The sequence below is a fragment of the Oxyura jamaicensis genome, chromosome 5 (assembly GCF_011077185.1).
Source record: "Oxyura jamaicensis isolate SHBP4307 breed ruddy duck chromosome 5, BPBGC_Ojam_1.0, whole genome shotgun sequence".
NCBI lineage: Eukaryota > Metazoa > Chordata > Aves > Anseriformes > Anatidae > Oxyura > Oxyura jamaicensis.
In genome coordinates, this window is record NC_048897.1 from 52322570 (window position 1) to 52350172 (window position 27603).

Sequence of the window (27603 nt, forward strand, 5' to 3'; positions counted from 1 at the left end):
CACCAATCTACCTCTACTAAATGATCTCACTTCCTCTGACTACCCCGTCCTTTGTCCCTTGATTTCTTGGTGATATCCTAGAAATGCTTTTTGTGGGGGATTCTGTTTGCAGGGGTGCCACATGCAGTGCCTTGTGCCTCGAAACACAGCTGCAGCCGCAGGGATCTGTTCTATGCCCTGCATCATACCCTACCCCCTGAGACCAGAGATGCAGAGCAAAGTGGACAGTTTGTGGCTTCAGTTTAACTTCACAAGCTGCCACGGTGGGATCGGGAGCTGTTTTAAGCCTATCAAGCTACAAGCCCTTGCACCAAACATCACAGTTTGAGGTGCTGACGGTTACTGCTGCCCCACGGCTTGCTTGGGCCCAGCAAAGAACTCCTAGAAAAGGTCACCAGACTATTACCAAAACCTGCCATGTTTAATTTCTCATCTTCCATCAGTATCCTTTAGGGAATGTTGTTCGTGGCACAGGTACTGCAGAGCAAAGTTGTGGCCATGTTTCACAGAGGGGAGCTCACGTGTGTGCACTGCCAGACCCCTGGGAGGGGTGGGCACGCTCCCACAGAACCACTCCCCAGCAAAAAAACCTCTGCCCTAGCTGCTTTTCCCACAGAAATGACTTGTGCGAGCCCTCCTTAATTGGTCCAGACAGAATGAATCAGGTTAACGAGGACCTGCTGTTTAAAGGCTCGGTGCCCAGCCAGCTCACCTAGGCTGAAGGAGGCTGGGGGGGGGCTCAGCAAGCAGCTGCTGGGGGCAGCTCTGGGGGACCGTGACCTGTGTTGTGGGTATGGAGCAGAGGAAGGTAGGGTTCTGGTGGGGGATATGTGTCCCACGTTGTGAGTCAGACTTCTGCCTTGCTTGCTTTTGATGTGCTGGGCTCCTCTGTTTCTTGCCTTGTCCTCTGCTTGATATTTTCTGCTGCATTGAGGAATCCGGTGGGGAAGTGCTTGATTACTTTTCCATGAGTGACTTCAATAAATGTGTTTTGAAGCAGAAGCCTAGACCTGGGTACAGACAGGATCCTCAGAGAGCCAGTTTGCATCTTACTGAGGCAGTTTTAGTGCTGAACCCTCAAAACACCAACAAACCTACCTCAGTGTGGTCCTGTCTGAACTGCTCTCTGTTTCTGGAGTTGCTAGCTTGTATGGCTATAAATGTACATTCTCTTGTACTGTGAGCTCCAGTTTTTATAAGCTACTTGTCCACTTATGTAAATTCCAAACTGCGAGGAATATTTTCAGAGCAGCTACTATCTTGGTGCATCTCATTTGCTCAGCACTTGCTTTAATGGTGCTGTGGTCCCTTGTTAGAGTACTCAGATGTAACTCCAATAAAAACTTGTGATAGCGGTTTGCCGAACTATCTCTTTCTTTCAGGTGTGCTGTGGCTTTCTGAAATACCCTGGTCTCCTGGTTATTCTTTTACCCAGGAAATCCTCTGGCAAGTAGGTGGCTTCAAGATGTAGGCAGCAGAGAGAAACTTAGCATTGCCAGGCTGGGTACAGGATCCAAGAGGATCAGAGCATAATTACCTGGTAGCAAGTTCAAAATCAACTTTTTTTTTTTTAAATTTATTTTTTTTATTATTCCTCAGGCTGAAGCTGTGGAGGATGTGACTCATCTCAGAAACCTGAGCTCTAAGCACAGGGAACTGGAGGCCTAACAAACCTGGAATGGCATGAAATGTGCTAAAATTTTGGGTAGGATGGAGATCTTTGGGCTGGTGGGAGGTATTTCCTTATTAAGGGTGAACTTGGTGTGCTAGGTAATGCTCAGGAGGCAATTTTTTCTTAGCATTAGAGAGAGCTTCCCCCCCTAAATTTCAGCTGGCTCTGGAAACGAGCTCCTCTCCTATTTCCTAGTCTTCTTTCCTAGAAATGCTTTCCCAGTGAAATCTATACCCCTTAGATACAGGTTTGATGAAAAAGTAATGAATGTATTTACCGCTGTACTCTCTTACCCTGAAGGAAAGCAAAAAGAAAACACAATTAGAATTTCTGCCTCTTATTTTCTTCATAATATTTTTGTTGAACATGCTGAAGGACTGGCATCTCGCTAAGAAAATTGATTTGTATTTCTATTCAGCTCTGGTTTATCAGATGAAAAGAGCTAGTTTTGGTTAAAATGATTTTGCTAGCTGGCCATTAATCAGTTTACAACCGTGAAGAGAGAAACCTTGCACCAGATACGGTCATCTTCTTTTCTTTAGGACACCATGTGGAATGTGCTGCCTATGATGCTAGTGTGGTCTTGGGGAGAAACTTGGAACTTACCAACTTCTTACTTTTTTTCCCTTTGTATTTTCTGCTGTCCCATCTCACAGTACACCCAAAGGTGCATGAATATGATTAAAATTCTGATTACTCACATGAACAATGTGGAAAAGAACAGCTTTGGAATTAAAATTCAGAGAGAAATTGAATCCCATAACAGAGTCTGCATTTATATTCAAAATATGCTAATATGCTGTTCCATGAGATCTTTGAATTCAATCAGGAAATCACCTAACAATAAAAGCCTAAAAATATATACAGAAGAGAAAGCAAGTGAGAAAGCCAGCTGATGGCATTGATAAAATCTCAGCACAAATTTAGATAAACCTGATTAATAGCTTTTTTTTTTTTCAAAAAAAATTTTTTTTTTTTAAACATTAATTCAATCTTGCTTGGCATTAGCAGAGTGAGTGAACATTGTCTTTATTTTTTCTTCTCTGGCATGATCCTGGAGTTCTGAAGCAATGATCTGGTTTGGACAAAGCAGTAGATCCCTCTTTTAGTTTGTTTATTACATAACTGAGTGTAATTGCTAATAGAGGAACAAGTTATTACAGGCTGCTGTGCCTAGTTAACAAGAGCAGAGACCAATTCAGATGTGACCCCAGTTCTCATGTTTAATAGCATTGCTTGGCTCCTTGATAGATGTGACAGGAGCTTGTTAGCTGTTCCTTACTGCAGTATTTGGCATGGGGACAGGAGTAAATGTTTGGGGCATGATAGGTAGCACAAGCACCTGGCTGCATTTAGGTGTTAGGCTCTCTGCTGCTGAATGAGAGCCTCTTGTGTAATTTTGGTTCTTCCGAAGAAACTGCATGTTAGCAGCAGAGAAAAGATGTGCATTGCCAGGTACAAAGGTTGTTAATTGGCTGTATTATGGGAACAGGGTTTCTGAGGAGGTAACAATTCTGGAAGCTTTTTCTAAAGCAAAGAATATCTAGTAATTGCCTTATACAAGGCCCCCGAGTGCAAGCAGTCCAGCTGGCATTCAGAGGCTGGGGATCCTCGGGGTGCTGCCTCAGGGAGGGGTGTCAGGGGGCTGCTGAGCTGCTGTCCAACAGCCAGAGATAGGGTTATAGTCTGTCAGAGTTGCCAGCTGCCCTTAATAGGGAAGCTGAATTGAGTAATTAAATCATCTGGAGGGGGCTGCCCCCTGCTACGGGGCAGGGAGGGATTGCAGCTTGCACTGCAGTGCAGGCAGACATGGTATGAGTCCATCATCCCCCAGCACAGGGCAGGGTGGCTTGTTCTAGGAACCTGGGCTTTTTGCTGTTGTAGTTAAACATAGTTGCTGTTTCTGCTTGGAAAGCAATGAGTCTCATATGCTGAGTAGATGTTTTGTGCTGCTTGCTGGTGCTCCGATTGCGATATAAATCTCCCTGGCTCCTGGGTTGCAAGGAGGAAAAGATTTTTTTGCTTTGTAAGTACGGCTAGCAAACTAAATACCACTGTGTCTATTAATTCTCTTATGTGTTCTTTAAACACTCTTGCTTCCCTCTGACAACTGTGTGACAACTGGCTCTTTTAAGAGTCACACAGTTACTTCCCATATTACGCAGTGGCAGGTTTTTGGGGGGGCATGTTTTTCCTGGCAAATCTGGGACTGGGCGTCCTTTATGGCAAGGGCAACCTAGATAAAACTAGACTAACTTCTAACCTTCGCTGATTAGAGTATTAGAAACCCATTCAGGATCAATCTTAATAATTGTAATCCGTTGCATTTCGTTTCATACCAATAAATGACTCAATGGTGGGGTCTTGAGTTCATAGCCACACTCGTGTTATTCATTCTTCCTGGTCCTTGCAGAGGCAGCTTGTTCCTCTGAAGTTCTAGTTGTTAGGTTCCTTTACGACACTTGAAGTTGTCCTTTGGTCTCCAGTAGGTTTTCCTGGCTCTAGAAATCTACATGGCCCAGTTCTGACTGGTTTTATGGTAGCTGTGGAGTATGCGATGAAGATTAAGAAAACCTGTGCTGCTTAATTTAAGGCACATTGTGGCAACTGATAGTCTAAATCCTGATGGACTACTTATTTCTAATGACTGCTGTGCCTGTGAAAAAAGACAAGAGATGATATGAAAGACATCCATCTGGATACTCCTAAATCCTGCGCTCTCTATCCTATTTATAAAAGTCATCCTGCACAGAAGGATGATAATCTTCCAGTATCCTAAAATAGCCTGTACCTTGACTCGCCTGCTTGAACCCTGGGGAGTTCTTGGCTGGGTAAAGCTGGGTTTGTGTCGGAGTGCGAAGTGCATGTGCTCAACAGCTCCCGAGGCTGCTTTTTGGAATTAAATTACAAATAAAACACCTTTAGTTCTTGAGGGCTTAAAATGTGTTGCTGCCATGCTCGTGTCACCTTTGTGTGCTGCTGCAGAGGTGGGAGGAGGGAAAATGATTGATTTTTATGCTTTCTGGTGATGGAGAGACCTGTCCTCCTTTCTGCTGGACAAAGGTCTCCTCCTCCAAATGCAATAGCCTGCATTGGTGCCTGAAGAACTAGGGCCTGGTCTTACATGCTGAACATGTGAGCTCTTGAGTGTCTTCAGTTTCATTTTGAAGTTCTAATATTTACATTCAAACAGTGTATAAACAACAAGCTCCATAAATATTCATGCTTTGCTTGTCTGAGGGCACAGAACAATCCTACTAGCATATTTCATTTGCCTCTTTTTGTTTTTATTTTTGATGCTTAGTTTTTGGCAAGGTATTAAACAGCTTCTGGATCTTCCACAATAAGTAAATCCAGCCTGACCCTCTTAATTATTTGAATATTTGCAAAGAGATTTGAAGTTATTTGTGGTATGAGCACTTTCCCAAACCTATGTAGCAATTACCAATGTTTTAAGCCATTCTGATTTCTTCATTCAGGTTTAAGAATTATCTTAATTCATGTACCAGTCTGAGTCTTCCTCATACAAATGTATAGCAGGTCACATATTCAGATAGCCACATGAAATCTTGCACTCAAATTTTGTACAGTTTTCCCTCTTTTCTTTAGGCAAAAAAATGCTCAGGAATTCTGGTACATTTATTCCCACTCCACTCAAAACATTATGCACTATATGGGTCAATTTCCCTTTAGCTGTAGGACATGGTAAATTTCACTGCTCACAAAGCTACCTATTTTCAATATCTATATGTCTGCTGGAAATGGGAGAGAAATTGATGGCAGCATGTTCTTAAATGCAGGACTTGTAATGTTACTATGTGGAGGACTTTGATGCTAGTAACTGGAAAAGTGCGAAGAGTTGCTTTTGTTCAGTCTCAGTGTTTGCTTTCGAGGGCTCCGCTTTCAGAAGTTTTAGAATCCCTTAGGAAGTAACCAACCATATAATGATAATACCATTCAGACCCACACCTTAATCCATGCAAGTCTGAAGAATTAAGGCATGCATTATTTTATTCATATATATATTTTTACTTTCATCATGAGTTATTTTCTGTTATTTCTAAATGTGATTCTGCTATGGTTGAAATCTTTGCTCAGAGTTGAGTGTTTATGTCTAAAGCACTTCCAGTCTTGTGTTTAAATCTCTTACACTTCCTGCTTGCCCTAGGATGCTCAGAAATCTATATTTAAGACACTCAAGAGCAATGATGCTTTGAAATGTGGTGTTGCTTTCTATACCTCCTTTTTCTTAATGGATTCTAGTTGTGTTTCTTTTGTGCTGAGCAGGTTTTATCCTGCCCAGCTGCTTTTTGTTCCTCTGTTTGTGGCAGGGTGCCTGTTTATACTACAGAATCAAACACAGGATTTGAGGTGCACTTGCTGGAACAGGGCCTGGCACACCTGGATTTTGCTGGATGTCCTCAGTTACTAAATGGTGCTCAAGCCTGCTTGGCTGCATGGGAGCTGGAAGTGTCAAGGGTCTCTACCACGGCTGAACATGACATTCATCTGACCATGCTGGGTGGGCATTCCCTTGCTGTTAGAGTTGCAGGTGAGAAGAAAGAGGAGGAGGAGGGAGTGCCATGTATGGGTGGTGGCTTTGAAAGTCTTCAATACTTATGTTAATAACTAATGTTAGGTGAGATTCATGGGTAGATTCATTCATGTTCAGCTTCTATGTCATAGCTAAGCCTTTTGGCCTTTTGGTCAGTGTTTTCACTAACTGAGCTAGAGCCAGTGTGTGGAGCTATACATACGGAGACCTGCATGAAATACAGGCGCTCTGAATTGTAGCTGTGACTCTCAAACCCCAGGTGAGAACGGTTTGTTTTCCTCCTGTCTCCCATGGCTTGGCTATTCATCCAGGTTGTACTATAGGTCCCATTTCAGATCCACACTTCAGAGGCAGGTTTTGAAAGACAGTCTTTCCTTTCTGCAGGAGTAAATTTTAGCCATTAAAACACTGGCTCTTTTGCCTACTTGTGAAGCACAGCAACTCTTTACACAGGCTGTGAAGGAGGATGAGTAATTCCTGGACTGGGCAAAGGCAATCACCGGGCATAAGGCAATGCAGGTCACGGCTATGAACAGTGTAAAACAAAAGCCATCGGGAGAGGTGATGTAGAAATATTTCAGAGTGTTTTTAGGGTTGTCTTTTGAGGAAAGTGTGAAGGGTTTGGGTAAAATGTCTTCCGAACTGATCAAGTAGAAAATGGTTTTGAACTGAACTGACACTATTAGCTCAAGCAACTCTCGCTGGGTTTTCTCTGCTTTTATCAACTATCAAAACAAAATGTTTTATTTAACCTGGAGTAAGTTTCTCTCTGGCCCTCAGTGAGTGTCATTGGTTTGACTAACAAACCAAAGAAATCAATTATTCTCACAGCACTGGGCGCAACATGCTTCACTCTCCTACCAAAATCACTTAAGAGTGTTTAAAGTGTGGTGCAAATAGCGTGAGGTTGTTTGTACTGAAATGTAACATATGGTAGGCAAGTCCGATGAATATTGGGAAAAAGTATTATTGCTTATGTCTAACAGCTGGAGAATTGTATTATCATTATATGGTTGGTTACTTCCTAAGGGATTCTAAAACTTCTGAAAGCGGAGCCCTCGAAAGCAAACAGCTCTCCCCTGACAGCCCAGGAACACATTTTTTAAAGGCTTGCATGATATTGGAGTAGATTGTCAATCACTGTATTGTCTCCTTGTTTCTGGTGTAATGGCAGCATCACAACTGTTAGATGTGTTGGCTTTAAGAGGTGTTCACATAACCAAGGATACTGCTGGGAGCCTCGAGCTTGAGAAACTGAACCCAAACACAGTCAATGCTCTTACTGGGCCAGCCAGCAAAGTCAATGTGTGATTTCATGCAGGGGTTTCTACACAATCTAAAGCCACACAGGTATTTATCAGTTGTTGATAGAATACCCTATTCCCGTTTTTCACCTGATTAGTATGGAAAAAATAACCTACCTTCATGTAGAAGCCTAGGAGGAAGGTTGAAGGCTTCTCCAGCCAGCGTATTGACTTTGTACACGATTACCTGCCCTATAGGTGACTGTTACCTCTCTATGAATCTATGCAGGGAAATGATGGTGCTCAGGCACACAATCTTGCCTCCTAGCCTCATGTAGTCTAAACTGCAGGAGCATAAGTATGTTGAGACTGGGTGGAAATGTCATGGTCTAGCTGCATCTCCAGGCTAGCTGCCCCTCGGCTGCTGAAGAGAAGAAACATCTTGGGACAGGGTGGATGATGCCATAGTGGATGAGGATGTCCCTGCTTTGGGGGATCCCAAGCACATGAGTGGGAAGAACACAGCACTAGATGATGATGATGATGATATTATCAAGCACTGAATAATAATTGGATTCATAAAACCTGTGGCTTTCCGGCTTGATTCAGACCATCAGTGAGGTGAGGTAGTTCTTCTTTAGAGTGATAAGAACTGTAAATGTTCATGGTCTGGGTGGGTGCCAAAAAATTGTAGAGGATTGGAAACTAGGCTTGGAGGCAAAACATAAACTGGGCTCTAGAGATGTGGATTGCAATGTTAATATCTTTAGAAATATTTCCATTTCATGCAGGACTGCATTGGTGCTGGCTCAGAATATCCTGAAGATACTTTTGTTTTAATGACCATAATGCTTTCAAATTCAGTGCTTTGTGGTTATTACATATACAGATAGGGCACTTCTTGAAAAAGAGAAACAGCTGAAAAGGGAAAACATTTGCAGGTAGAATAGGTAGTTTTTAAAGTTGCCATGTTAGACATTTACAGCAAATGTCTGAAAAAAAGAAAAAAGTCTTTAGAAATCTCCAATTTAGCTTTCCAGGGTTCCTTTATAGTCAGTAGGGGAGAGGCACAAAGGGAAAAAATGTGTCCAGCTTCTTTATAAAAGAAGAAATTGTCCCCTGCAAGAAGCACAAGTATCCACACTTTTCAAAAACCATAAAGCTTTTTCAGAAACTGTAAAGGTGTATCAAATCCAGTCAGTGCTTATGATGCAAGATGGATTCCTGGGGGTGAATAGTACTATAAACAGAAAATCCAGCTTGATTTTTTTTCTGTTTCACTTCCATGTGAAGGAGCTTTGAGAATTTATTTTGGAGCCTTTCTCTATGAAGGAACAGGATTTCAAAATCAAGTATCAATAAAAATGTTCAGATGGAAATGATGAAATGAATTGTTAGGTCTGCATACCTATCATCTCCTCTGTACGCACAAAAATCTAAATTTTTAGATGGCCCAGTTAATTATATAATAGATAATTTTTTAGCTAAGTTAGTATTGGGGGAATTAATTAAAAAGGTTCTGGAGGACTGAGACATTGCAGATGACTAAATCTCACTTCCAAGTCCTGTAAACCAGTTGGAAGTAGAACAACATTGATAGATAAATATGATATGACAGAGGAATAATACCTCCTGAAAAGTTCAAACAAACTGACAAAACAAATGAAAAACACACTGCAAAGCAAACAAAAACCTTTGCGTATAGGCAATCCAAGTATTCCCTAGCATAAGGGAATAAGAGCTTAAACTGAGATTTGTTTTTTCCCCCCAGTGACTCTATACGGAGTCTAAAGTTGGTGACACATCTCTCCCGTCTGTTCTTCTCCCTACACGTGCTATACTCAGAGAGAGGAACAGGGTTGTTAATCCTGCTCACCCATTCATCTGCATCTGCACCAGTTAAATTTCAGGACAGATCTAGCATCATCTTTGAAACTGAGCCACTATAAGCACTCATCTCAGCAAATCATCAGGTAGTGCACTAGAAAAAAATAAGAACTGGATATTTAAGTAGAGTACATTGTTGGTCTGCAATTTAAGCCAATTAGTAATTTTTTAAATTTAATCTTCTAGGAACTGAATGGTTTCCCATGAATGGGAAACCCAGACAGCGTGGTGCTCCAGATTACTTTAATGTGTTTTTCCTGGAACGAGGATGCACCAGCAGTTCATACTCTGCAGGTATGGCTGCAACACCTGATGGGGTGATAACTGCAATCAGGTGAGAACACCGGGGAATAGATGCTTAACAAACTGCCTAATCAAAAGTCCATTATATTCTCAGAATTAATGAGATGCTGAGTGCTTCAATTAATACTGGGCATTTTGTAAAAGTCTTATGCATTTTTATTAATTTAGCAGCAATTCCTAGCAAATGCCTATCAGTAGGAGCAGTGACGTAGCACTCAGAATATGTTCAGAGGTGGGTTTAGCCATGACTAGAGTCTGGATGTTTAATAAAACATCTATTATGTTATTCCCCTATGTTTGCAACAAGTTATATTTTTAAAAATTGTGATATTCTTCACTCATGGAGGACTGATCCCTCAAACACGATTTGCACACTGAGAATATGTATTAGCTTGAGCACTGAATTTACTTATGCAGAAGATATATATGTAAACACCCTCTGTGTGCAAGACATGCACACTCAAATACCTATTTTGCATAGCTAAATGGAGCTAGAGCCCAGACATACTGCAAATGTTTTGTATCTGCATTCAACAGATGTATTAGTTTCCATTTCTAAAAAAGAAATAGTCTATCTCAAGTAGTGTAAACAAATCTGCTGCATATCTGCTTTTTTTAAAAAAGAAATAATCAAGATGTTCCTTGGAAGGCTCGTACTTCATTTGAGTGAAACTCAAAAAATGTTTCCATTTCAAAGAGGTATTTTTGTTTGCTAGTAGTTTTGCAATCTTAACTTCCAATCTGCAATCTGGCATGTGTGGTTGCCTATACACGTTTGTCTCCAATATATATATTCTGGGGAACAAACCGTGATATCTGATCCAGTGCTAGGGGCCAGCCTCAAGATTTGTTCATTATCCAAAATCTGTCACCCAGGTTTTCTGAAGACTTCTCATACATGCATCAAACTTCCATTGCACAAATCAGTTGCCTGTTGTCCAAGTGCCTTTGCAGATCTTCCTCCAGCTTTCCAAGACTGTGGTGCTTTGCTAATTAAAGACAATGTGCAAATCAGGACTTCTCAGTAGCTAAAACCAAAAGCTTGAGAAACTCCAAGTCCATTGAATATAACTCCATGTAATCTCAAGAAACACTGAAGCCTTTGACAAATACAGTCTGAGGCTTATATATTCAAGCCAGAAAATAACCTTATTTGAGTTTTCCTTTTCCCCTTTCCTCTAATCTGCTTTAGCTGTAAGCTTCTGTCTCCATGAAGAGAAAGCTGAGCTGATTGTCTGAACCTAAATATGATGCTTTAGATGTCAAAACACAGGGGATTTCTGCTCTGAAACTATATTTGGAAGAGATGTCTAAATGTAGTCCAGCATTAGCCACCTAAGTCTGAGCGAAAGGCAGTTTCTTCCACTTTTTTTTTTTTTCTTGGTTGACGTGATCCACTCTCTACTGAAAGTCCCCTTTCTTTTAGTGCTCTGCATCTGATGCCTAGGCACCCAGTCCTTCCCAGTTAACCTAAAGGGCATTTGGGCATTTAAGTCAACATCTGGTTTCCATGCTAGGAACCACATGTATAAAATTCTGGTTTAGGTCTAATATTTTTTTCCCCCAAATTTAATCCTTTCTTCTTGCTCTCTCTTCAACACTCCATAGAAAGAAGTACAAAGAGTGACAAAACTTGATTGCATATGGACTTGATTGGTGACTTCTTGAATGTATACAATGTTTTCAGGTGATTTTAAAATAGATATAGTCCCGTGTTAAGTGTTGTCCAGGCAGGATTAGGCCCAGAAGCAAAGCAGGTGTTTTTGCTGTTATGGTAATGATCCTTGAACATGAAAATAAATCAAAGTAACGGCTGCAAAACTTATCAAAAATCATAAATGTGCTTTGTTATCAACATTGAGAGCTGTTTATTTTTACAAAGTTGTGCTGTTGATTCATTCTTACGAAGCTTGCATTTATGAAAGCACTACTCAAAAGTTTTGGTTTGTAGATGTCTTCTGTCAAATCTCAGATTTTTTTTGGAGGAGCTGTCTGTAATTTTGGCACACTGCTGGCAAAAAAAAAAAAAACTGCCATTCTATTTTTTTTTTGTAGGTTTTGAAGACTGGAGTAGGTGGTTTGTGTGTTGGACAATTCCTCACCAGGAAAATGAGGTTGAATTGTTACCCTTTGGGCTGAATTTGGGTGATTCTACAGGACCTGAAGGGAGGGGAGCTCTGCGGAACTGCCTTGGGGCTGAGGAAAACAACTCGGGAACACGATCAATGTGGTCAATCAAAAAAGGAGATTAATGTGACTTGATCTGTGTAAGTGACTTCCCGGTTAGATATGTTGGCTTTTAAAGTTGCCTTAATTAAAAAGGGAGAGAAAGAACAAACTGCTCAGAACTGGAAAAATAAAAGATAATAAAAAAGAATTAGACACAATTCTTTATATACAGGCGTGGTTAACCACTATTGTAAATGTTGCTTTCTGTTGATGTATTTCACAGAATCATAGATGCTATGAAATTTTCTAGCACCAGCATTTCCAGCACTAGTAAAAACATCCCTGAAGTATACTTGATCCAAAACCTAATTATTCTTCAGGCAAGTCTAATCTATGATGCTCTACGTAACAGTAACTGGATAAAATACAGGAGTTTTTTTAGAGGGCTTGGTGGCCATTGGTGACAGTAAAAAATATATGCTGTGTTACATTTATGCTGGGTTAGACCTGAGATCTAAATTGCCTTCCCCTGGACGGACTGAGAGAGACACAAGAGGCGATAGGAATAGGGAAATATAATAACTTCTCCACTAGTGTTAAGGGGGTTGTTTTGAACTGACCTGCTGGATGGCAGTAGTACAGAGTCTAGCCGAAGTGTAATTTCTAGGTGAGAGACACTGCAAACAGGACTGATCAAAAAAGGTCTATGAACAAAATATAAATATTAAAATATAAAACCCCAGCAAGTTGCCCCCTCTTTATGCTGTGGTCTTAGGGAAAAGACCTACTTTCAAAAAGAGTTTTAAATTCTTAAACTCCCTTTCAAGGAGACAGAAGCGTAATGCAAGTGATATCTTCTGCTTTTATTGGCATGTAGCAGGTTTTGGGGGTTGTCCTGCAGCTTCTAAGTCCTAGAAACTGCCTGCCTGCCTTTGCACTGGTGTATTTCATTCAATGTGCTCTTAGTGCACAGCAAAATCCCTGACAAGGTGTTATTAAGAATCTGACGTGCTCTTTGTTAGGACCATTTTCTTAGAAAATATTGTTTCTGCAGGTTCAAAGCTTTTAGAGAACAATTCCAACTCCAATGAAGTTTTAGTAAATTTGAAAAGAAATATTTCTTTCTCTCTCTTTTTACACTTGGTATCAATCTATATAACATGCCTTGGGAAAATCAGTATCAGGATAGAACACTCCTGCTATTTCAACATGTCAAATTACCACACGTTGTTCAATAAATGTAGCTTGTGGGAATGTTCAGCATGAAGGAGGCTCTTGCTGGTGTTGATCATGAGTTCAGGGATGATGCGCAGCCAGTGTGAACATGCTTGCCTTGCTATTGGCAGAACCACAGGTGTGTGTGGGAGTTTAGGAGGATTTTACTCTTGGATTAAGTCAACAGCCAATAGCAGTGTATTTTGTAGGTTGCAAGGATTTTGGAGAAAGTAATTCTTATGATCCTTTCTTAGTATCCTCACTTCTGAGTTATTAAAATATAGAACCATATGTAACCATCTGATGTGAACTCATAGGTTACAAGCTTAATGACCTCTGTTTATTAACTGTAACTAAACCAACCCTATTTTCATCATGTCATCAAGCTTCCTTTAGTTAATACACCTCTGGCTTCTCTCTGTAAAGAGTTTTCCTTAGTCACAATTCTGTAGTCATCTTTCTGACTCTCCTTTAACCTTCGTACTTTTCCAGCATCTTCCTGGTGTTTCAGCTGCAAGAGTTACAGCTGTGCCTGCTGTGGGGAGCAGTTGGGCTCTCTGTTCTTGCCCCCCACATCTTTCATCAGTACCATCCCACACCCAGGGTCACCCTATGAGTTGGTGGCTACCTGCTTGAGAAGACATGAGCATCTGCATGGGTACCGACTGTATTTCCAGTGGAGTCCTGGCTCCTGTCAGTAGGAGCAGTGTTCTTTTTCTCATATTTGCATGACTGCTGAAGAGCCACAGTGTTCTCCATCCATCTTTACCAGGCAAATCAGGCTGACATGAAGCTCTGTGCTGGCCCAATGAGGCAGGTGTTTGGCAGACTGGCCAAGCTCCCCATGGAAACCCTGCTATTGATTCTGGGCATCAGCCCAGGTGCAGCTTCCCTTTGGCCACATCATGTTTCTTATTGCTCTGGGACCTGCTGAGAACCAACAAGAGCAGGTCCAGAGAGTTCCTGCATTATCAGGGTCTGTGCCCAACAAAAGCCTTGCTGGAGCACTCAGTAGGCTACCTTAAATGTCTTCCTACCTTCTGTGTTTAAAGTGCTTTGGGGGCAATATTAGGTTGGAGTTACCCTGCTCCCCACCTCTGCTTCTAGAAACCCTTCAGAAAGCCTTGCTTGGTGCTCTGAGCCTGCAGTAGTGGAGGTTGCTGCCCGCATCCTGCAGCAAAGAAACAAGCAGAGCTTCGTGGTAAAAAATGTGAATCAATATGACTTCAGGAATAAAGCAATTTTAGGATTAGAGGTTAGAGCCTGGACTGCTGGGGGATAGGTAATATTTGAGGGCTCATTACCCTGCTATTTCAGGAAGGAAATCTTGGGTGTTTAGTATGGTGAGGAATGTTATTCTCAGACATCTACCCTATTCCCTTTATTTCTGTTATCTCTTGAGTCCTGGTGTGCTGTGTTTTAGTGCTATTTGTTTTTTCAACTGAAATTTAGATGCCAGGTATTGTATTTGCCTGTATCCAGCTTTGTTTTGCACTGGTAGAAAATACAGGGCATATCTGCCTGTGTTTGTCAGGGGCAACCAAACAGATTTTGTAAAAAGATCTTGAAGTTGTTTCCCTCGAGCTTCTCCATTAACCTGCTCACCAGCAACAAGCACCTCCACATCATGGAGTTGCTCAGGTGAAAACTAATGCAGAAATTCAAGTACCTTTGGCAGGGCAGCTCCACAGAGAGCCGTGCAGTGCAGCAGGAGGCATTAAAATGCTGGTTAATACCAGATGAAGATATGTGCTATTAGCTATGGCCTCTGCTTAGTGTAGGCATCATTACATGATGTTCTTTGCATTTATTTCTGAGTGGGCCATATACTTTGCTTTAGGGGAATGAAAGCATGGAGTCAAAGATACTAAAGTTGAGCACGAGAAGGTCTGGGGGAAGAGAAATTCATGGTGGATTGGGGGGGGGGGAAATGACGTTTGCAAATGATCCTTTCATTAAAATGGAACAATCTGTGTGACCCATTTTTTTTTTCTAGCTCTTTTCCAGCCTGGCTTAACTTGCAGTTCTCATAAAACTGGAGATGGGCCATTTGGTTTATTGGTGATTCAAATACTAGCAGAATAGGGCTGTGTTTGCCAGTCCACAAACTTCAGACATTAGGCTGTTCCTGGCAATACCAGTCTGCTGTATTATTTCTACTGGAAAGTCACTTTATGAAAAAGCAGCAGCTGCTCACTGAAAATAAAAGTCTTCTCTTGATACTGTCAGCAAAAAGCTGCCTTTTAATCATTATGTGGTTCACACTGTTAACAAAGGAACGTGTCTTATTGACATCAGTGCTACATTATCACCATCACTCTGTTGCCATCAGTGTTGAAGTCTTCTGCCCTGTACTGGTTCTATAATCACAAAAAGAATCGTAATTATCGGTGCCATAGGGGTGCTACAAGAGGTCCAGGTGAGAGCTGTGCAGTGTTCCAGAGAGGGTCAGCTCTGACATGCTGATGTAAATCTCCACAGTGTTTAGTGCAGTACCAGGGCTTGCTTCCAAGGGCAGATGCCTTTAGCGATGTAGACCCAGACATTGTTAGACTGCCCCGGATTATAAACCTTTATTTTTGCTATTGCAACTGGAACATCTGTGGTGCATCATGTTAGGCTATATCATATTCTGCTCTGCAAAAGGCAATTACGGATGAAACTGCATAAGCTAGGGTTTCTAACAGTTCTGGGCAAGTAAAAGAAATAGTATCTTTAGAAAAAAAAGTCTAAAGAAATATGCCATGCATGCGCTCAAATCTGCATGAACATACTTGTTAGCCAAAAGGTTTCTGTACTGATTTAGCAGGTAACATATCATTCGCTGTTACAGCTCTGTCAAACTTCTGACAAAATGGATTTGTGAGAAAATACTGGTATGTTGAAAGGGAAGCCTCATGAAGAGATGCCGTTTTTGGAGGGAAACAAAGGTAATGGGAAACCTTTCCCTGCTAAGGGGTGGAACTTTGTGCAGAGTAGTTGACTTAGTGAGGCAGTTAAGTAAGGTGAGGTTCAAGCCTGATACTGCCAGATCCTACAGCCAGAGCTTTATCTGCTCCTCTTGCACCATTGTGCAAGACCTGCTATGCTCACTGCCTCAGTGCAGTGAGCATATTTAATTATCTTCTGTTTTTTTTTTTTTTTTTTTTTTTTTTTCCTGTATTCATGGATTTCTAGTTTATTTGTTGGCTCTTATGATGACTTTTCTATTATTTTCCTTAGGTTTCATGATCACAGGATGGTTAAGGCTGGCAGGAACCTCTGGGTGCCCCTGTGCCCCCCAGCCCCAGCAGGCCCTCCCGAGCAGGGTGCCCAGCCCCATGGCCAGGCAGGTACTGGAGATGTCCCCGAGGAGTCCCCAGTCCCTTTGGGCAGCCTGTGCCAGGGCTCCGGCATCCGCTCGGCCCAGCAGTGCTGCCGGAGGAGCAGAGGGAGCCGCCAGGGCTCCGTGCTGGACCCACGGCCTCTGGGCCTGGCCCTGAGCACTGCTGAGCAGGGCCTGACTCCATTTCCTTTGCACCCTCCTACGTGTGAGATGTATTTGTATATATTGGTAAGTGCTCTTCTCCAGGCTGAGCAGTGTCAACTCTCTCAGCCTTCTTTCACAGGAGAGGCGCTTCTGTGATTTCTGTTATTTTTGTGTACTGATGAGCAACAGGCTGGACTGCACCTGTTGTTTTTTGATCTTCTTGTCTCCCAATTATACCTCCTTTATCTTCAGGCTATGTGCCTTTCACCTCATTCTGCATTTTCCTTTTCTCACTTCATCTCTGTGTCTAACATACTCCACATACCGTTTTCCCACACCTAAGCACCACGTCCAACCTTTCCTTGAACACCCCCAGGGACGGTGACTCCACCACCTCCCTGGGCAACCCATCCCACTGCCTGACTTCTCTTTCTGAGAAGAAATGTCTCCTTATTTCCAGCCTGAACCTGGCACAACTTGAGGCCATTCCCTTTAGTTCTATCACTGGTTACTTGTGAGAAGAGGCTGACCCCCAGCTCCCCACACCTTCCTTTCACGTAGCTGTAGAGAGCAATAAGGTCTGACCTGAGCCTTCTCTTCTCCAGGCCAAACAACCCCAGTTCCCCCAGCTGCTCCTCAATACAATCATAGTCCCTCCATCGTTGTGGCCCTTTGTTGGATTCTCTCCTGTGCATCCATGTCTCCTGTACTGGAGAGTTGAGACCTTTACTGTGCCAGCAGATGTTTTAGCCTGTGGCCTCTTAGACTCTTGCTTGCAACTGCTTCCTGTAGATGCAATGTGAGCATTCCTCCAGTCCCTTTGAGCTACGCTGACATACCAAAATCTGTTAGAAATGCACACTAAAGGCTTGTGAATAGGTTATAATTTTGCCAGGTGACCAAACCATCAGGAAGGCTTCACTGGGAGCAAGCGTGAATTATTTATCCCACTTGGCACTGAGTAAAACACGAAGCTGGCAGTTAGGTTTGCTACCTGTGGGTCTCAGCTCACTCCAAACCTTTGTTTGCCCTGTGGCTCAGGTTTGTGGCTAAGAGGATTTCCATCTGTTGCTTCCTGGGGCAAGCTCCTTTGACTCGTTCTCATCCCTCTGAGATTTTTGTGTCTCTTTTAATAACTATTTGTGATGGATAGCGCAACAAAAGCCTACCTCGTTAAATCCTTAAGAAATTAATGTGTAAGCAGTTTTCCAGAATAGGGAAAAAGGAAAGAAAAGAAATATGATAGGCAAGACTTTAAAACAAATGGCCAGCAATTACTGATTCACTTGTTATTCTCTGCAATCATGAATCCAGAGGGTATGAACATCCTTTTAAATAGAATATCTGGTCCAGGAAATCTCTCCCAAATATCTCCTGATGACAAGTTGAGATGGTGACTGATGATTCTGAATGCAGATGCCAGTTTCTGCAGCCCCGTGATGGGTGTTCAGCTTCCCTGCTATAGCCAGGAGACGCGCAAGAGATTTATTGTCTCTCTCACTCGCTCTCTCTTTTTTGGTAAGATTTGATTAGCGAGGTTACTGAGGATTTGAGAGAGAAAACATGAACAGTTTTTTTTTTTTTTTTTTTTTTTTTTTCCTCCCCCCAAAGTGAATGCTGTCAGCCACCCATATGCATGTAGTGTGTGCTCACCTGTGGGTAGCTCTTTATTCAGTTCACATATTTGCCTATTATCTTTATAAAAACCTGAGTTTTCTTTTTTTGACCCAGGGTTAAAACTTCCAATTTACTGGTGTATCAACATGCTTTAAAATGCACAGGAAAAAGTGGAAAGGGAAGGTTTTATTTGTGGCTAATTAAATGTGCTTTTCTGCCGTTACTTGTGTTTATGGATTTGCATGTTGACTCAGCCTCTATCTTGTAATTTGTGCTGCCCTGTGTTGGATGCAGCAGGGATAATTCCTGTCTCAAAACATGGCAATCCAGCAGAGGTGGCCTGTTGGGCAATGTTGTCGGTCCTGGAAGGATTTTGGTTGCTTCCTAGTGCATTTGTATTTACGTGTGCACATGTATGGATGCGCTTTTTCCCCTTTGCTGGTGGGATTCATGAGGGTGGTCTGATTTGGTGTAATGAGGATGGCAGACAACAAGGGCAAGAGTCAACATAGACTGTTGAGAGGGAAAGGCCTCCTCCAACTTCCCCAGTCGCTGATTAAGATCCTTCCCATGCATTGACATACCGGGTGCCTTTTCTCGTCTTGTTTTTGGAGCTCCTTTACTGTTCCTACAGATATCTAATTGCTAGAGATTTTTTAATTCCACTCATCTCTTGCAGATCAGAGGCGGTTCATTTCATCCTTCAGGTCGCAGAAGCTCTGGGCTACAAGCACATGTGTTGTCCCATGGTTTTATGTGATGCCCTGAAGCAAGTGCTTCCATGGATCACTTTTTTTTGCCGCACTGGTGGCATTAAAATTGATGGTGCCACATCTTTACAGATACACAGACAGCTAACATTTGCTGACACCATTTGTTGGCTAGTCCAGGTGCTTACTTAGCAGAGTTAGGCCATAAGACCTTGTAGATCCCCCAAGTGCTCTTCAAAAGAGACAGAGAGAAACCCATTCTGAGACTCTGGGAGTGAAAGTTTTCTGGAGAAAAAGTGCCAGATAGTCACTGTGAATGAAATAGATGAAATCCAGAGGTGTCCCAAGATGGCTTGGTGCTGTGTCGGCATCACTTGGTCAATTGGTGCTGTTAGAAAATCTGTGAAAGGACAGAATAAGGTCGCACAGCTCCAAAATCCTCCCCACTTACTAATGCAAGGCATCTGTGCTGCATTTTGATATGCTCCTCTGCCATGGCTGTGATGTTTGTGAGAGCTGGCCACTTCACCATCAAGGAAGAGCAAACAATTGGTGGGATCATAAGTCGGGGCTGCACAAGGCTTTGAATTTCAAGTTATGTTTAAATTTAATGGCAATTCCACAAAAAGAGTCTGAATTCTTTACTTACCCAGCCCTAGCCATCTAGCATTTAGCAGTACTGCTAAGCTGCAGTGCTGTGGGGACGTGGTGCCCATGCTAGCACTCGGTGCGTTATCAATCTAAGCGTGCCAAAATGACACGTCTTTATTTGAGGCTGACTCTGCAGTCTGTCCCAATGAAGTAATCACAGCACTTCTAATACAGTCATTTGATGCTGCGATATCATTTCTACAAGTGCAGGAAGGCAATACTTCAAGAAAAAATATAAAAAGAGTGCAGTTCCCTCGTGTTCAGACTACATGAAGGTATATCTGCTATTTAATTTATTGAGTACTCAAGGGCACCTGGCAGGATAGATGTTCCAGTCCCAGCCCATCTGAAATAACAAGCCAGGAGAAGTCTCTGCTGCTGATAGGAAGTGTCAGGGAAGAAGAAAAGCCTATAGGAAAGAGAGCAGTACTAAATGTAGGCAACATGCCAGGGTTTAACCCCACAGAGAAACTTAATTTGTTTTTTAATCAACCATTCTTGCAGCGAGTTAGGAAGGAGGATTTCATAGGAGACTGAACCCTGGTGGACAGGAGGACAGGGCTGCAATCAAACACAATCTGTGCAAATGCCTCAGGAGTGAAAACAAAGAAAACACTATCAGCACCTTCAGCACCGTTCTCTCCAGCATAGAAAGGTCGAGAAATTAAAGAGGGAGGAGGTTGTTTAGTCCAGTACTGGACCTCAAAGCCCAGTGTTGTGCACGAAAGAAAAAAAAAAATCCTTACAAGGGAAGAGTTTGGGCTGACAGCTTATTGGTGCTGGTAGAAATCCAGGCAGGTGTGACTTCTAAATGGGGGTGAACTCTCAGACAAGCTCCTCAGCAGGAGCAGTCCAAAAAGGAAGGTAAAGCAAATGGAGTGATGGGGCCAAGAGGGCAGCAGCTCCAGCAGGAGCACGTCTCCTTCCAAAGCTGACAAAATGCCAAGTCACAGAGGAAGCTTTGAGGGAAATGCGAGGTGAAATCATAGCTAGCAGATGGCAGAGAAACAAGTGTGACACCCAGAGCCTGACAGGAGAAGGTGAAAACTTCTAAGCAGTGTAGTAAAGGAGGATGTATAAGGAGAAGGAGAATTCTCAAGCAGTTGGCTCCCTCTGAACGTGTTATCAGCGATGTGTTACCAGTGGCAGTAAGGGGCTTGGTCAGTGATGGGCTGTCAGGGCCAATTTCAGGATGTTTTAAGAGGCAGAGCAGAGATACAGCTGATGAGACCAAGGCCCTGGGGTGTTCGCTAAGTGAAAACCAGCTGAAACTGAAGTAGCAAAGCTTCTGGCTCCTTTCTGCCCCGTGAGATGATTCTGGGGTGGATGGTTCATACCCCCAACCCTGTCACATTAGGAACGGGGGCAGCAAATAGGTGTCGGTCCCACCTTTGGCTTCCCAAGCGGGGACTGCAAAGGGGCACCAGAGGGAGTGCAGAAATTCCCTGCTGCTGCGGGACGGGGTCGTGCAGGCCCTGCTGTGGCCCCAGGTGCTGTGCCTCCCAGCAGCAATGGGCCAGGAGCACTTAATTGGCTACCTGCAGCTTGGGAGCTTTGCCTTCCCTGCTTAAATGGGGAGCAGAGGGACGGAAAATAGGAGGGAAAAAAAATGAGTCAATCTGACTGCAGCAGAGCTCCGGAATAATTAATGAATAATGTGCATTGACCTGGTTAGTGGGTTGTTTACTGCATGAATGCATGGATTTAGTTTAATAGGGTGCTATAGGGGAAAAACCCTGAACAACCAGGAAGGAAAAATAATGACTGAAAAAATTCCCATCTTCATTAAAACTTGAAGCTCGTTAAGAGACAATGTCAGGACACAAAGTTTCAGGCACAGTTAATCTCACACAAGAGGAAGATACTGCCTAAAAGAGGGGGAGCAGTAAACCCTGGTGTCCCTTCTTGCACGGTGGGACCTCTGGATGGACCCACAAGCACAAGGGGGCCTTGTGGCCAGGGACCTTCTGGTGTGCTTGCGGGAGTATTTTTATTCAGCTGCTCTACAAGCATCTCATGGATGTTGGAAACTTCCCCAGGTAACTGGCTGGGGCTACTCTGGGATGGCTGTACTTGGAAAAAATGGCAGGATTTGGGCAAATCTGGATGCTTGACAGCATTAAGAGAAATTCCAGTGCAGAAAGGGTAAAGGCTTGAAGCCTGTCACCCCCTGGGGGGTGCTCAAGGAGACGGGAGAGGGGTGGAGATGGAGCCGAGGCTAGAGAAGAGTTTTCCTTCACCTTAACACTTTCCCTCTGGGAGAGGAAGCATGAGAAAATGAGAGAATAAACAAGTGATTCAGGCATGAAAATTCAGTGCTTCTCTGAAAGATACTGTTGGGAGCAGATTATGCAGGAGGAAGCTATGGGGACGTAATTATCTCAGATACCTAATTAAGAGATGGGTGGGTCTGAGCAGGCCTGCAGCTGTCTTAGAGGAAGGAAAGGCTCAGAGGAAGGAAGGGGAAACTGCTCCTCAGAGGGCAGGGGAATGTCTGTACAGTTCTGTTTTGGTGTAGGGAGGACCTGGGGATGTTTTGAGTGGTGGGTGGGAATGAGCAGACCTGGGGATGGTGAGCGGTTTGGGAAATCTTGTGGGGTAAATCCCCTGTGTTGGTATGAGGAAGGGTGGGTGGGCTTGAGGCAGGGCTGGGTGTGCTGGGCCAGGTATGAGGAGAGGGGAGGGAACCTGGGAGGTGGCAGCGTCATAAACACAGGTGGTTTCTCACTCTTTGCTCATGTGTCAGCTCAGACAACATCCAGCCCATGACAGATAAATAGGTTGGAGTACTGCAATGGCTCCTTCTGCTCACAAGAACCTGCATGATGTTTTTCTTTAGCTGTAGCTCTTCCTTTAATCATCTGCTCCCAGAAATGCCTTTCCTTCTCTCCAGGTCCGGCACTTTTTCTTTTTCTTTTTTTTTTTTTTTTTTGGACATGATAATAAATTACCTCTATGTGAAGATACATGGGCTGTGCAAGCAAGCCGGTACTTTGTGTTCTTTTGTGACAGTCCAAGAGTGTACTGCCTTTCAAAGCAAAGCCGGGGTTTCCATTTGCATTAGATTTCTTGTGACGATAAAGGCTTTTTGCTTGAGTATCTTTCTGGTGAACCTTTGTGATTAAAGCAAAAATCATTAACTGGGGCGTTGCGAGGCTTTCCTATGATTTCACCCGCCCTGACTATGGTGGGGAGGGAAAAAGAAAGAAAATGCTCCAGCTCGTCTTCCCCGCGGTGCTAACAAGCGTCTGCAAACACGGATGTGTGGAGCAGGCACCATGCAGCTCCCGCAGCGCTGTGTACGAGCTGGCAGCCGTGCGGTCGAAGCGGAGTTGAACAAGTCGCCGTGTGTCAGCAGAGCCTCTGTCACTGCCCGTGTGTAAGCGTGGAGCTCGCAGCAGAGCGGCAACGTCCCCTTTGCAAGCTTCAACGAGCAAGGCTTGTGCTACGTGACATCCCCTGGCTTTGTTGTGACCCAGGGGGACGGGTGCTGGTGACCTTCGTGGTTCTGGTGCTGGTGTCAACGTGCTGAGCTGCAGTAAGCCAATTGTGCTTCGTCCTCACCTCTGAACTGGGGGGGCTTTGAGTGCAGGGGGTTTCTGAGGCACGGGCAGGTCATCATGTACTAAAAGTGGTTTGGGCTTGCAGGGCTGTCAAGCAAAGCAAGGTGTTTTATTTTCCTGAACACGAGGTGACTTCAGGGCCATCAGTGAGGCTCCCTGTGCTCCTGCCGTGTGTTGTGGCTGCTTCCCCACATCTTGACTTACGTGGGCAGCGGGCTATGGGACCCAGACGAAGGCAGTGGTGCTGTGCAGCGTGCTCATCTGCCTGCTAATCACGGCTGGGGTGAATCCAGATAAACTGAGCTGGGTGCTGCTCCCTGCACTTACACACAGCTGCTTGGGAATGATGCAAAAAGGGCTCTCCGTCCATGTGTGGGAGGAGGTGGCATCTCTCCTGACATCCCTGGTAAAATCCACGTGGGCACCTTTCCAGGTGCTGATGTCCTCAGCCTAGCTGGCCCTTCTGCATCTTCTCCCTCGCAGACAGAGAAATGAGATGGTAATTGTATCTGGGTCTGAAAAGCTGAAGCGCAGATGTTGTTGTTGCTGCGAAATCAGTTTGTTGATGGAAAGACGAGTGTGTGGCTGCGTGTTGTGACTGGGCCTGGTAATAGTGTGTGATTACTTCTTGCAACATCAACAGAAGTGCTTAATGAAAGAGTCTGCAAAACGGCTACAGAAACGTTAGCTGCTGCTGCCTCCTGGCACCAATGGAAGCGTGGTAACATCGGGAGGGACGTGCGGCAGAGACCACATTGTCATGGAAAGGATTGCAAAGGCCATAAGGATGGTGCCATCCTGGATGAGAAGGAAAATCCGTTTCCCTAAAGGTACACAACGGGAATGGCGTTCCTTTTCCATTTGTCCTGCCAGCAGACATCCTACACAACTGGGGTTCACAGCACTGAGCACGAGCTTTGCCCGCTCCCTGCTCGATCAGGCACTGCTTGGGGGCTGTGGTGTGGCGGTGATGGGGTTGGGAGCTCTGTGCATCACTTAGGGTATACCTCACAGCTGGGTGGTGTGGCTTGCCCTCAGCTGTGAAAACACTCCGTTTCAGGCTTTTTTGTACATCCATCAGTTGTGGCATTGGACATCCATTATCAGTGTGGAAAGATGTAGTAAAATACAAGTCTAAAGAGTGGAGGAGTGATATTTAGCTTGTGGTACACAGTTTCCCATCTATTATGCTGAAGATGGGCTTAAAGCCAGCAGAGACCTTGTTGTGAACTCTGGGAATGAGTTTGGTTTCAGAGTTTCTTGATATTGAAAATATGCTACTGCTTCTGGACATCGTTTCTGTGGACAGGGGCTGGTCATTCTCCCTCTTGCTGAGGAGTTTATCATTATAAACTTGAAGTTTTATTTTCTTTCTTGAATGGTTTCTGTTTTAAAATGTGTGCACTATTTAAATTAATCACTAATGAAAACTCTGTTCAGCTGGAAAAAAGACTGAAAATATATTTTTCTGATTTGTTGTGATGATGGGCTGGAGAAGAGGAGCAAATTTGGCTGCAGCAGAGCGAGGTGACAAGATGGGTAATTCCTTGCTGCTGTAATGGTTACTCAGTTGAAGCCAGTCCAGCACGGGAAGCTTCTCCTTGGTGGCTGCATATGGAGATGGTGATGGGCTGCTGGTGGAAATGTTTCTCCTTGTCCCTGTGCTGTTTGCTTTGAGGAAGCACCATTGAAACTCCTCTGCTGGCCCTGCTCCCATGGTTGTGTGGACCACGACCGCTCCTCTCCTATCACCACGACTTCATTTTCCTGATATAGATGGGCAATTACGACTTGGATTCATGCTTGAAGCCCTACCAAAAAGCCACAGTGTGGCTGTTGTGCAGCTCTGAGCACCGGTAGCGTCAGTCCAGCTATTCCTGGCCCCGTGGATGTCACTGCTCCCGTCTGACATCAGCAGTGCATGGCGAGCTCTTGGTCTGCGCCGCAGCTCTCCTGGGAGGCACAGCCAGGCAGTGACTCATGTCCTCCTAAAATAAGTCCTCGCCAGGTGCCTACAGGCAGTGTGATTCATTTCGTCTCTCCCTCTTCATCTGCCGTCAGGAGAGCTGGTGCGACAGGCTCAACCCAGGCGTCAAGCTCTGCGATGGCTGGAGGGAGAGGAGAGGAGTTCTGCTCTCCCTGCTGCCAGGGATGCCGTGGGTGTTAGCTGGGTATTAGCTAGCGAAGGGGAGTGCTTTATAGCTTGCCAGCTGCTTTTCCCCATTTCTTTTGGAGGCAAAGTGCAGGGATTCTAGGGCAGGGTTCTGGGAGCCGTGTGCCAGCTCTGAGCTGGTCGGTAGAGATGTCTGAGCCACGTGTGGTGCTAATATGTGCCTTGTTTCTCCTCAAGCCTCTTCTGGTGTCCCTGTGTTCTGCTCTGTCCCAGGGGGACTTGGCCCTGTTAGGACTGGTCCCGCTTGATTGTGCAGTATAGAATAATCAGATAACAAGAGCCCACATACTTCAGGAGATCCTGGGTGCTGTCCCTCAACCCTAAGTCAAGCTGGTGGCAGACAAAAAGAAGAACTTGCTCCTATTGTACTTTACCTCTAATCAGCATTGCCATCTATTCAATAAGGCTGATCTTTAACAAAAACCAAAATTGACATTTTTCTCATGGCAGCACCAGGGAAAAGTCTTCCTTTGCTGAAACCTTGTCTTGCCATTATAGGTTTGCTCAGGTAGGCTGAGAAAGTTCAGCCTTTCATTTGGTTTAGATGGTGTTATGCACTGGGGCTTGAATTTCCTTTGCCTGGGGTTGTCATGGGATGTAAAACCAGGGATTAATTCCCACTGACGTTGACTTTAGCACGAAGGGAAGAAACTTGTGAAAAGCTGAACAGAAACTTTGAAGTAACTTGTGAAAAGCTGAACAGAAAAAACCTCTTTGCTCAATAATACAGTAGTTTAAAATAAGATTTCAAGCTCCATATTTCTCCAAGGGGCAGATTTACACTCCTACACCCCTATGTGCAAAAAAACCCCAAACAATAATATACCCAAAGCAGATAATAAATACTTAAGTTACTCGACTTTTCTGCCATTTAAAAAAATATATTTTAATTTAATTATTTTTAAGGAGATAGTGGATGTGGGCAATCTAAAGGTGAATATAATTTTTTAGCCCTATGAAGCCTGTATGTAAATACAGTGCTAGAGTCCTGCGCTGTGAGCAGCCTACGAGAGGGTACAGAATGAGTTCCATTTCAGTCACAAATGATATGTTTCTTATAACGTTCTCCAGGTGCTTTCCTTTTCCCTGTTGAACAGGCTTCAGACCTCCTGGCATTGGTGCACAATGCATGCTCCGTGCATCAAACTGCATAAGGAATCCAGAACTTTGGGTAATGAATTGTCTGCTCAGCATGCCGTCAGCAGCACGAATTCAAGGCAGTAGCTAGGCAGAAAGGAGTGAATCTCTGAATTGTCAGGAATAAATGAAATCAGAGTCCTGTCGGCTCCTTTCAACTTGTTGCTTCTAGTTCCTCTTTTCTTCAAATACACCAGGATGCTGTGTTCACTTCCAAGACCGACTGTGCTTGTCATAGGACACAAATGTTTTCTTTCCCACTCCGTGAGAATAATTAAACTGGCATTAAACTGATTTATAAAAAGAAAAAAAAAAGCTTTTGGCAGAGGCCCAGGGAGTGTGGCTCTGAGATGTACCAGACCATAAACGCTGGGCGAGAGCTGTGCGAGGTTATGATGAGGGCAGAGGAGCCGAGCTGCTGCCTCTGCCGTGCTGCCTCTGCGTGGAGCCATTGCAAAGCCGCAGTAATTGGAGACATGGACAAGAAACAGGGGTCATCAGTGTTATGGACAGAAATGCTGGTTTGCTTGCATAAGACTGCATTTTCCTCCTGTCCATCTGCCTGCTTGTTTCCTCTGCTGCATTTTTTTTTTTTTTACATACACTTATATATTTTTTTCTGAATTATTGTAGGAATCATCCGACAAAGAGCAGACCACACTCGAGTACTTGAGCAAACAGCCTACAAGAACCAGCATTTGAATTCAGGGCACGAAGAAGTCATTACTTGGCTGCTCTGTCCATTTGTCGCTATATGAAATGCACCCTGACTCATCTGTAAAAGCTACAAAAAGCCATCTGGTTGTATTAGTCTTTCTTTTTCCTATCGCAGTCCCTGGTTGTATGTCTTTATTATGTTCTTTTAAGAGAATCGTGGCGTAAATACTTGAGGCAGGGGAAGAAGAATCTATGGCTGTGTCTCCCTCCTGATTTTCCTTAGGGGAGGGCATTTAATTCATGGAGGAGGCAGGAAGATGATGATAAAACAACTCCCTCCTGTTGCACATCTTGCTTGAAAGTGGAGCCTCCCTGAGCCTTGAACTTCTTGAGAGGAGATCCTCGTGAGCTGAGACCACATGCACCGTGCCTCGTGGTGTACATGCAGGGAAAGGAAGAGCTGTGGACCTGGAGAAGCTGCTCACACTTGTTCTTCTTGATGAGTTTGCATTAATTTATGGTGAGGACATCTTTTCCAGCACTGCAGAGGTGCAAGGACCAACCCCACGGGTGGCAGGAGG

General features: G+C 43.9%; 1 long non-coding RNA gene across 2 annotated transcripts in view; it reads left to right on the forward strand.

Annotated features, from left to right (window-relative positions):
• Positions 1–739: 739 nt before the first annotated feature.
• Positions 740–27603, forward strand: part of LOC118168430 — a 47147-nt gene continuing 20283 nt past the window's right edge. Inside the window, exons 1-3 of one of the 2 annotated variants that reach the window (XR_004751559.1) lie at positions 740–813; positions 1383–1450; positions 9545–9692. This is a non-coding gene — a long non-coding RNA (uncharacterized LOC118168430). The remainder of the gene's footprint in view (positions 814–1382; positions 1451–9544; positions 9693–27603) is intronic. The other variant, XR_004751560.1, reaches the window with a different exon arrangement.